General features: G+C 33.7%; 1 pseudogene; it reads right to left on the bottom strand.

Moving 5' to 3' along the window:
- Positions 1-308: 308 nt before the first annotated feature.
- The window catches only part of LOC117122018, a 21,207-nt pseudogene continuing 11,530 nt past the window's right edge, over positions 309-9,985 (bottom strand).

Genomic DNA, 9,985 nt, shown 5'->3' with positions numbered 1-9,985 from the left:
TTTTATTTAACTAGAGATTATTATTTTTCATTGCCAAGTGTGTAATAATTTATATACAATTTATGTAAGTAGTGTATTTTAAGAAGAAGTCTGAACTTAAAATATGCATACTTATACTCTCTACTTCCTTAATGATTAAAAATAATATATATTAATTGGGCACTTGACGCCCAATGGGTTATAGTAAAACTTCGCTTTAGCTGCCCCTGACCAACATGTTTTATTTTACCTATAGATGGTAAATGTGCATTAGTCAAATACATAAATGAATAAAATGTTGAAATAAAATAAATAATTGAACCAAGAGGTCTACTTATATATTCACTACTCTCTGAAAATACAGAAGCATACAGAGGTAGCTGATGTGAAATATTTATTTTCAAGTCCTGTAATTCTTAAAAATTATTTTTTAAGAAATTAAACAGTTCATACATAATTACATAAAATACTTTACACTGATTTCTATGTGTTTATTTATCTACATAATAAAATATCTATTGGTCTTGGAATGGACGGAATTTGATATTGTGAATTTTAAAAATCACAAAATTACTTTTACATATCACAATTTTTAAGCTGTTTACCTTTTACGCATTTGTGAAACTACAAATAATTCTACGTGCCTACGAGAACGTCATGTCTTGCGTCAATTGACTTTTTAAAAATTCCTAAAAATCGTAAAAATACGGTTTCATATTACAAAAGTAATATAATATTAGTTTAATCTAAAATCCATTAGGCTATGCAATACCAAAGGCACATACATGGCTAGAAGAAATAAAATAAAATAAAATGTCAACATGATATTTACAAAGGCACTTAAAATCAAAGTAGCCTGGTTAAATCTACAGATTTAATCATCCCCGCAACTGTGCAGATGAAGGCTTACTCTATAGATGTGTTGGCAAATTTATCAAAAATGTTTTAATTTGAATTTTTCTAACAATTTACTAGGCTATATTAAAATGCTTTTTCATGTGACAAATAACTCTGTACATTGGAAGGGGAAAGCCTATACATGTAGCCCCTTGTGACTGACAAAAACATACAGTACTGTAAGTCAAGTCTCACATTTTACAGTATGTCACATTATTCAATACCATTCACCCAATAGTATTCAAGCTATATTACTTAACAAATCTAAGACAGACTTTGTTATCATATATTAAATTTGTTAAAACTTTGGAAGAGAAACATCTTAAAATACATTTTGGAATAATACAGTGGTGTGGTATGCCATATTCCGTTTAAGTCCACATTTGGGTTAATTAACATGCCAAATTAAGGGCATTTGTTAATCAAGGTAATTTTAGATAAAATTCAATAAAACCAGAGACGACTAATTTCTTGGCGTCAAAGATGATAAATAATATCCATATTCTTGAGTCCGCACAGTAACAAACAGATATTATCATTCTTTATATTCATTTTAAATAACATCAAATATTAAATCTTAATTTAAGAAATGGATGTTACCTCAAGGTGTTCATCATTAATGTCAAATTTTATTTACATTTATTTCATCTAAGAAATATATTGTCACACATTAAGCAATCATTATTGCAAATGGAAAGTATAAAGTAACAAAATAAATTTATATTTATATAATAGAGGGGAAAAGAAGGTACTCTCTTTCAACATTAAAAATATAATATGATAAAAATATTCATATGTAGTTACATTGTAGCAAACCACTGTGGATTCTTGTCAATTCTAATATTAAATAATAAGGAAAAAATAATATCAAAGATAAAACTAATAACCATAATTAAGCAATTAGTAGAGCTGCGCATAATTCACTATAGGGAAATTATACGGTTATTATAAGGTTAGATTTAATGCTTGAACAAATTTCCTGAGGGCCTGCAAAAGAAAGCCTGAGTTTTTGAATGCAATAAATCTAACTTAAGTATAATAATTTTCCGCTACTGCACAGTGCATGCAGCTCTACTAATTGTTTTATAAGCCAATTGCCATCTTTTAATGTTAATTTTGATAACCAAATGTTGTAGCAGTCATCAGTTGCTGCAGTGATATGATCAGTGTACTATGTGCGTATTTACATTTACAGTAGCTGTGCGTATGCTGATAAGGTCCTGCAGTATGCGCTAACACACAGCTAGCGACGTTTACATATTAGCAGTACGGATAAAATGTATTATTGTGCGAGAAGAATTTGTAACGATATGTTGATAGACATACTTCCAAGAAACAAACATTTCTTAAAAAGCATTTGAGAGAATACGTTAATCACTTTTTGGTCTGTGCAGACAGGTAAAATCGTGTGCTGATTTCACATTATCTAGGCCTCCTGCCAAGGCCTACTTCCAATTTCGTTCCTTGACTGAGTCTTTAAAATAAGTCTAGAATATTCCTATATTAAATGTTCAATTTCTTTAGGGTCCAGTGATTCAAGGAATTCCTTAATATTGAATTCTAAGTAACTTTCTTTGGGTTCTAATCAACCTTGTACGAAATTATCACTTGTCAACAAACAACGATTTGGCGGATGTCTACACCTCTTTTTCATGCAGGCGCGTGTCATAGTCCTAGTTTAAAAACATAACCTATAATTCATGTACAAGCTGCGCACTAATTTAAAAAAAATCAAGCCAAGACTATGTGAAAAATTATTGTACTGTGGGGGATAGGCAAATAACACTGGGAGTTTCAGTGAAAAACAGAAAACAGATAGCCAACAGGACCTGGTTACAACTCAATAGTTTCCCAGGACTGACTGATTGTTTCAATGATTGATTGTTACATTACAATAGGTTTTCATGCATGTATGATTGGCTTGAGTTCAGATAGTACTGAACATAGTCCAAGCCTGGCAAACATAGAAGCAAGTTACACTGTATCTTGAAAAAAAAAATCTGTTACGAAAATATAAATCTGCATTAAACTGCAGAATCATTGGTTGTTGTGTTGTCAACCAAAACTGGTGCACGGTTACCACTTGCCGGACGAGAAGCACTCTTTGGACGATTACGACTTGAAGGGCGTGAGCCACTTTTAGGCCGGGAGCCACTTGTAGGACGTGTTGCAGTCATCGGACGAGAGCTACTCCTTGGCCGCACACCACTCATTGGACGAGCCCCACTCACTGAGTGCGTCTCCCCTGTAGGTAATGTTCTATCCTGTTGCTGTCTCCCACTCATAGGTCGTTGACCTATTGCTGTTGCAGGAGGCAAGTTGGCAAAATCTTGTGAGCCAAGTCCGCCAGTTGTTTTTGGTCTTACAGGCCTCTTGAGGCTGGTTGTTGACCCCATCATTTGTGTCATGCCCTGAGTTCCTCTCAAGAGGGCAGTCTTCATATCCTTGTCCATGCCAACAACACCCATTTCACCGAATACCTGTAAATAATAAGGCATAAGCATATAAATATTTATATTTATTGCGTTTAGTATGTTTATCTAAGTTTGAAGTAAACATAAAATGGAAAGCAAAAAAATTTAAAACAATTTCAAAAAATGAAGAATTAATATTTGGTTTGAATAATACTAATTATAATTTGTTACTGTCTATGACCATCTACAAAGGGGAACTAAAAAAGATTTATATAATGGAAAAAAATTTTGATAAGAAATTGAAATATGTTAAATTTTAAGATTACAAAATATAATTATCATTAATGGATTGTACAGAGAATGGTGTTTTTTTCTCCTTCTCTTTTTGTTTCTTTTTGAAAAGTTTAAGTAAATCATTGTGACTATTATGTTTTCTTGTTAAAAGTTCCTTTTTTTAGAATCATAATGCTGATTTTGTTTTGTAGAAAAATAGAGAAAATAAAATGGTTTTTTTTTTTGTTCCTTATGTGTGATGTTTAAGTGGTTTTTGCTTTGTAATTTATATGTATGTATGTATTATTATAAAATGAATAATAAAAAAAATAAAAAATAAAAAAAAAGTTTGAAGTATTCAATACTTTGAAGTATTCAAAATTTGGCCTCAAAGTGATGGAACAATCACATAACAGTAATCTTAGGGTCATTTGTTTGAATCCCAATAGGACACAAAATATTGTTATTTAAATGTTACAGCTCTCATACGATAGTGGTATGGTCAAAGTACTGTATATAAACTAATGTTACAGCTGAAGTCATAAAAATAAGTTATACAGTACCATTTTATACAGTACAGTTACTAATTATAATGATAATGAATATAATATGCTCTAAATGATGATTACATTTTATGTTCTACTTTTATTTTTCAATATACTATTATACTGTAATGCCATTAGAGAATAATTCTATTCTTTCTGACAACACAGTTTTTAATTGCTTCTACTCTTACCTCAACAATAGCTCCATCTGGTAAACGTAAGAAGTGGCGATGTAACTCTCTGAGGCCATCCAGATGCAGGGAGTGAATTGATATGTGTGATTTGTATTTCTTTAAATGGCTTCTCATTGGTCACTTCTCGCTTGTCACCCCACATATTCTCTTCAGCCTGAAGACAAAACAAAAAATCAAATCATACAGGTCTCATATAGGTTACTAAAGAATTCATGACACATGAAAATCATACAGGTCTTGTGTAGGGCTTTCCTTGTGGTTTTCAGTAGAGCCGCCCAGAACCCTTTAAAGGGCATTCGGGTGGGTAGACTCCCGGAAGGAATTAGTAGAGCTCCGCACAATACAGTACAGGAAAATTATTATACGAAGGTTAGATTTAATGCCTGAAAAAATTTCCATGCACTTAACACCATACTGTAGAAGGCTATAGCATAAAGACGAAGAATGATTCAAAATAGAGCGCGCCAAACAGACCAAAGATGAGGGAAGTGGCTGGTTGCTGTTGCATAGAGTATTAGAAGCAGGGCACTTGACAGAGAAATGAAAATTTAAGATCAAAAGAATTGAATCACCTGTTCTTCTTCCCAGATGTAATCATACACAGCAACCTTGCGTCTTTCTCCCTCCTCACCCCTCCACTGCTCCGCCTTCTTGCAGATATATGCCAGTTCCTGGTTGCTTAACTCCAGGTCATATGGTGTGAAGAAGTTGTCATTGGTAGCATGGAGGCGGTGGTAAACATCCAACATACGGCCATTGTTGTGAAGTCTAATTGTAAAACAAGTATTTAGATTGTAAATTTGTCATTGCAAAAAAAATTGTTATTAAAAAAATGCATGAAAAAAAAAAAAGATAAGAAATGTTATCTAAAATTGATCATCACCAACAATGTTTTCAAACTGTGAAAAATTATTATGAAGAATTGCCAGGATTAGATTATCTACTTCTAAAATCCTGTTTTCATTCATCCTACTGTATTGCCTCACTGGATAGGTCACACATTTGAAAATTGTTAAATTAAAGGCCCTGTCCAGAATATCATATTTTATTTGAAAAAAACATGTGACATGCACAAATATAGTCATGATGACATCACATCATGACCATATATAGGCACATCATGACTAAATATGGGCATACAAGTGTTTTTTGTCAAAGAAAATTTGACAGAGCTTTGAATCTAAAAAAAATCCCTGGAAAAGCAGAGAAGATTTAAGTTTACCTTAAAAAGTACATGTAGAAGATGACACAGGCCAGGAAGATGACAAAGACGTAGAGAATGACTGTAAGGATGATTCCCATGGTACCGCTTCCTTGCGTCCTATCAAAATGATGGTAGAGTTTGGCCATATCCGCTATTGGCTCATCGCCGCCAACATATTTGTAACGCTGTCAGAATATAATAATAAAAATATATTAATTAAACACCATGTAACTGCAAGGTGTTTTCAATGCTTTTTTTTATGTTAGAGAGCTTTCGTTATCTCGTTTAATTATAAACACCATACCTGGAGTGCTGCATCAATTATAGCAATGAATATCACGTCCAAAATAGCAGCCTGGATTCCAAAGACCAGCACAAACTTGGAAAAAATGCTGGGGAAGGAGCCTATAATCTTCTGGAATACCCAACAGAAGAGGAGGAATAGAACAAAGACTAAGATGTTAGTCATTGGCCCCAGGAGGACCACAGCTATTTCCTCTTGTGTGTACAACAGACTGCTTTGGTAGTTCAAGTAGATGGTGTATGCAACATAGTCAAACCTAGGGAACAAAATTAGTTCATCATCAAAAATGGTATATTAATTTGAGATAAAGTTCAGAGAGGAAACAATGATAAATACATAGTAAATATATTATAAAGTAATGACAAAATACAGGTCTCCCTCCAATTAAAGATCCCTTTTGGGCCCAGGGTTTACATGGTCTTTAGCAGCTTTGGTCTTAATTAGAAAAATTATTATTATAAAGAAAAAAATATAAGACATTCATTTGGGTCGTAAATTGGAAGTGGTCCTGAATTGGAGGGAGACCTGTATTATAGAGGTGATTGTAGCAGATGACTGGAAATTACCTGAATTCTGTAAAGAACTTCAATTTTGTTAAATATTCAGAATAATTCTTTAAAATTGCTAAATAATGAATCTTTAATATTTTCTGAATTTGATTACATGGCAATAAAGTATCATTTTATCTATTATTCTCACGTCTGTAACTGACACTTTTGGTAATTAATTATAGGTTATTTAGAATAGGATAAGTACAGATATCACTATGGTTTAATATTATAACATACTGTACTTATAACTAAGTAGAAATTCCACAATAGATGGACAGTGAATACCAATGAAAATATCTCACCTGTTGATTGGAATGTTGATAATTTGTAGGAAAGCCCACTGTCCAATATAATGCAAGAACACACGAATGAAATAGATGAGACAGAACATGAGCAGAAGAACCCAGAAGTCACGGGACCGCCACTGTGACAAACCAAGCTCCGACAGCAGCTGACGGAACACATACTGAACCTTCTCCTGGCTGTGGTGGTGAATGTGGCCTTTTGTTGAAAAAGGACGACTATTGATGGAGAAAATAATGAAATTATGAAAAAAAAAAACAATCACAATAACAGCAATAATAGTAAGTCATATGAACAGTGATTCTGTATTATATTGTACAGGCAGATGCTTGGAGAAGTTGACGATCTTCCTGTTTCTTTTTAACTACATTATTTACACTTAGGAGGTGCAATTTCCATTTTTTTAATTGTTACATTTTAAAAAAGAAAAAAATTCTTACAGAACAGCAAATGAGTGAGTTTCAAGTTGTTCCAAGTATGTAAGTTTCTTCTTGCGCTTTGCAGGATTCAAGAGGGCAGTCTTTGGAAGCATAGTATACAGTTTGTTCATATATTCAGTGGCTGGAGGATGCGAGTGTTTCTATTTAAAAAAAAAAAAACATTGATAGAAATTTCTTAAACACAAAATAACCAAACATGATGCTAAAGAAATGTGTTCTGTAATGTAATGTAACGGGACTTGATAAAGCAATCTATTGTAGGTGAATGCAGAGAAATGATTTGGGAGAATAAGAAAGTGGAAAATGGTAAATGGGGTGGTAGCAACCATTCTACACAAAATTTTATGCTACAATAAATTACAGCAAACTAATTGTGAAATTAGGAAAGCAAAATCTTGAGAACAAAGGTGATAAATATCTTTAAAAAGAAAAATACCTGTATATGTCACTTTACTTTGCTTATGTTGCAGCTGTGGAAATTGGAGGGGAGGGAAGGGGGAGGATGAAGTTACTTATGTACCCATTGAGCAACATTATCTCTTTCCTATTATCCAACTTACTTTATAGTAAAGTCCTGGTTCTCCTCTGACCTGAGTGAAGCCATCAACCCGTTCCTTTACATCTTCATCATCCGACTCAGAGTCACTGGAATCCAGGCCTGGTTTTCCAATTTTTTTCATTAGCCTACGGGAACCAATCACAGTAGCTGTAGAAGGGAGATCGTGCTTTGTTCCCCGATAGCGAAGGCTTCCTGTATCATCATCGGACTGCAAAAAGCAAGCAAAAAATTACAAATGGACAAGTTACAGCAAGGCAAAACAAAAACTCCAGCTGACACACAGAATTGGTGGCATTAGGTGGCATTACAATTGTACAGTTTTTAACCATATTTATAGAGGGAGACCCCTCCAGTGTATCCTATAAGGTTGGCTGATATTCAGGGGCTCTTAAATAAATGCAAATAACGTGACGCTTTTATCAGCAAAGTCTCGTTTACGAGGCTTAGGGAGTGGAGTTGTTTTTAGTCGTGAGAAAAAGTCATGCTGTCACAGGAACTGAACTTAGGATCCTAAGAATAGAAGGTGATCATCTTAACCACTAACCTATTCAACTCCAGAGTAAAGTGAGCAGGTAAAAAGCTGGTAGAATATCGAGAATTTATTTATCTTACAGCAATGTTCTACATACCTTTACAGACTTAAAAATTGAGTCCTGAGAGTCCTTGAAGTTGAGAGTATCATTGCTCGAGGTCAATTCCTGTTTACCTTTAGACACAGCATCAAGACTGGTGCTAGGCATCTCCTCAGATGCCTCTGCTGCTAGTTCTACACTGTTGGTTGAACCTTTAAAGTGTTCACTGCCTACAGGCAAACATTTAAGAGAAGATTGATGTGGTTATGTTCTTATGATGTTAGAAAATTCAAGTTGTAACAGATTTGCTCTCATAAGCAATTACAATGTAAGCCATCTTTTACTACTAATAACTTGAGCATGCATTTATATTTAAATTTATAGATACTACAATATGTCCCAAGTTGCTAAGTTCCTATTTCAAAATATAGTATTTATAATTATTATAGCGCCCCCTGTGGTGTTTCAGGTCTTGTTTCATAGGAAGCATAAGGAATCCTGTATAATCATTCTCTTTCTCTAAAAGCATTCCTGCTATATAAACATAAATATTATGTAATTTGCTTGTAAGTGATGTTTGTCACCTCATACACTAAGAAAGAAGAATGTAGGGGCATATTTGATTTAGCAGGGCACAAAATTGAGTGAGCTTCAAAGACCAAAAATAGAGTGCAAGAGATTGTCAGAATAAAGGGTGATTAGGTACATTCTCTGTACTGGTAATTCTTTTTTGGTACTGCCATATTTACCAGGCAGCTTATGAGATGGATAAAGTGTATTATCTACTACTTCTTGGGTGCTGCCATATACCAATGTACAGTAATCTTTGCCAGGCATCTAATGACAAATGTTTAATAGTAGAACAAAAGATGACTGAATGCTTATTTTTGTCCTCATGCGCAGTACCTGCTTCTGATGCCATCTCTACTGCTGATCCTGCAATAGGTTCCTCGCCATCCACAGCCTCTTCAGCAGCCTTGACACGATCAGGATAAGATAACATCTTAGAGGTGAACTGCAGTTCAATCTCATACTCTTTCTGACCAGCTAGGTACCTTGAAGATTCAATAAAAAAGAATTGTTGCTGATTAAAAAAATAAAACCAAGAACAATAAATTATAAAAAAAAAACTATAATTAGAGAAAAAATTTGTTGAATATACAATAGCATAGTTGTGAACACTAGTCTGTACACATGAATAAAATAACCTACTCTTCTTTCTGACAAATATAGAGTCTGTCAACATACACATAGAACCATCGGCTTACATGCCTCTTCCAAAGAAGGGTGCATTATATGTGGCGAAAACAAGCCAAACCAAGCAAATCCTGTTTCAGAGATAATGGCCAAAACATGCTGGAATGGCAACATTTTTGAAATCTACTTTATTACACTAAACTAACCTTTATATATCTATATATCATGCTATGCTGTTATTTTCCTCATTTTCAATGTTAAAACTACAATTTTTAACGATTTCGTGATGGTTTCTGCCTGAGAAATGCCCAAAACCATAAAATTTGGACACTGACTTCTCAAATTTCTTTAAACAGCTCTATGTTTAAACTCCTGTAACTTTTTAACGAAATGTCAGATTTAAATGATTCCTTTACCATTTCATAGCTCACATTTTACTGTTTAACCCTGAATTAATAACTAAAAATCAATTTTTGTGACGAGTGACTGGTTTGGCTTGTCTTTCCCACATATAGTAAATTGCACTTATAACCTCAAGCTGAAACACAAGTAG

This window comes from Anneissia japonica, unplaced genomic scaffold (genome assembly GCF_011630105.1).
Source record: "Anneissia japonica isolate Jap-2015-1 unplaced genomic scaffold, ASM1163010v1 scaffold288015_len651517_cov191, whole genome shotgun sequence".
NCBI classification, from domain to species: Eukaryota; Metazoa; Echinodermata; class Crinoidea; order Comatulida; family Comatulidae; genus Anneissia; species Anneissia japonica.
The sequence above is the reverse complement of the archived record's forward strand: the minus strand, read 5'-3'. Positions and strand labels throughout refer to the sequence as shown.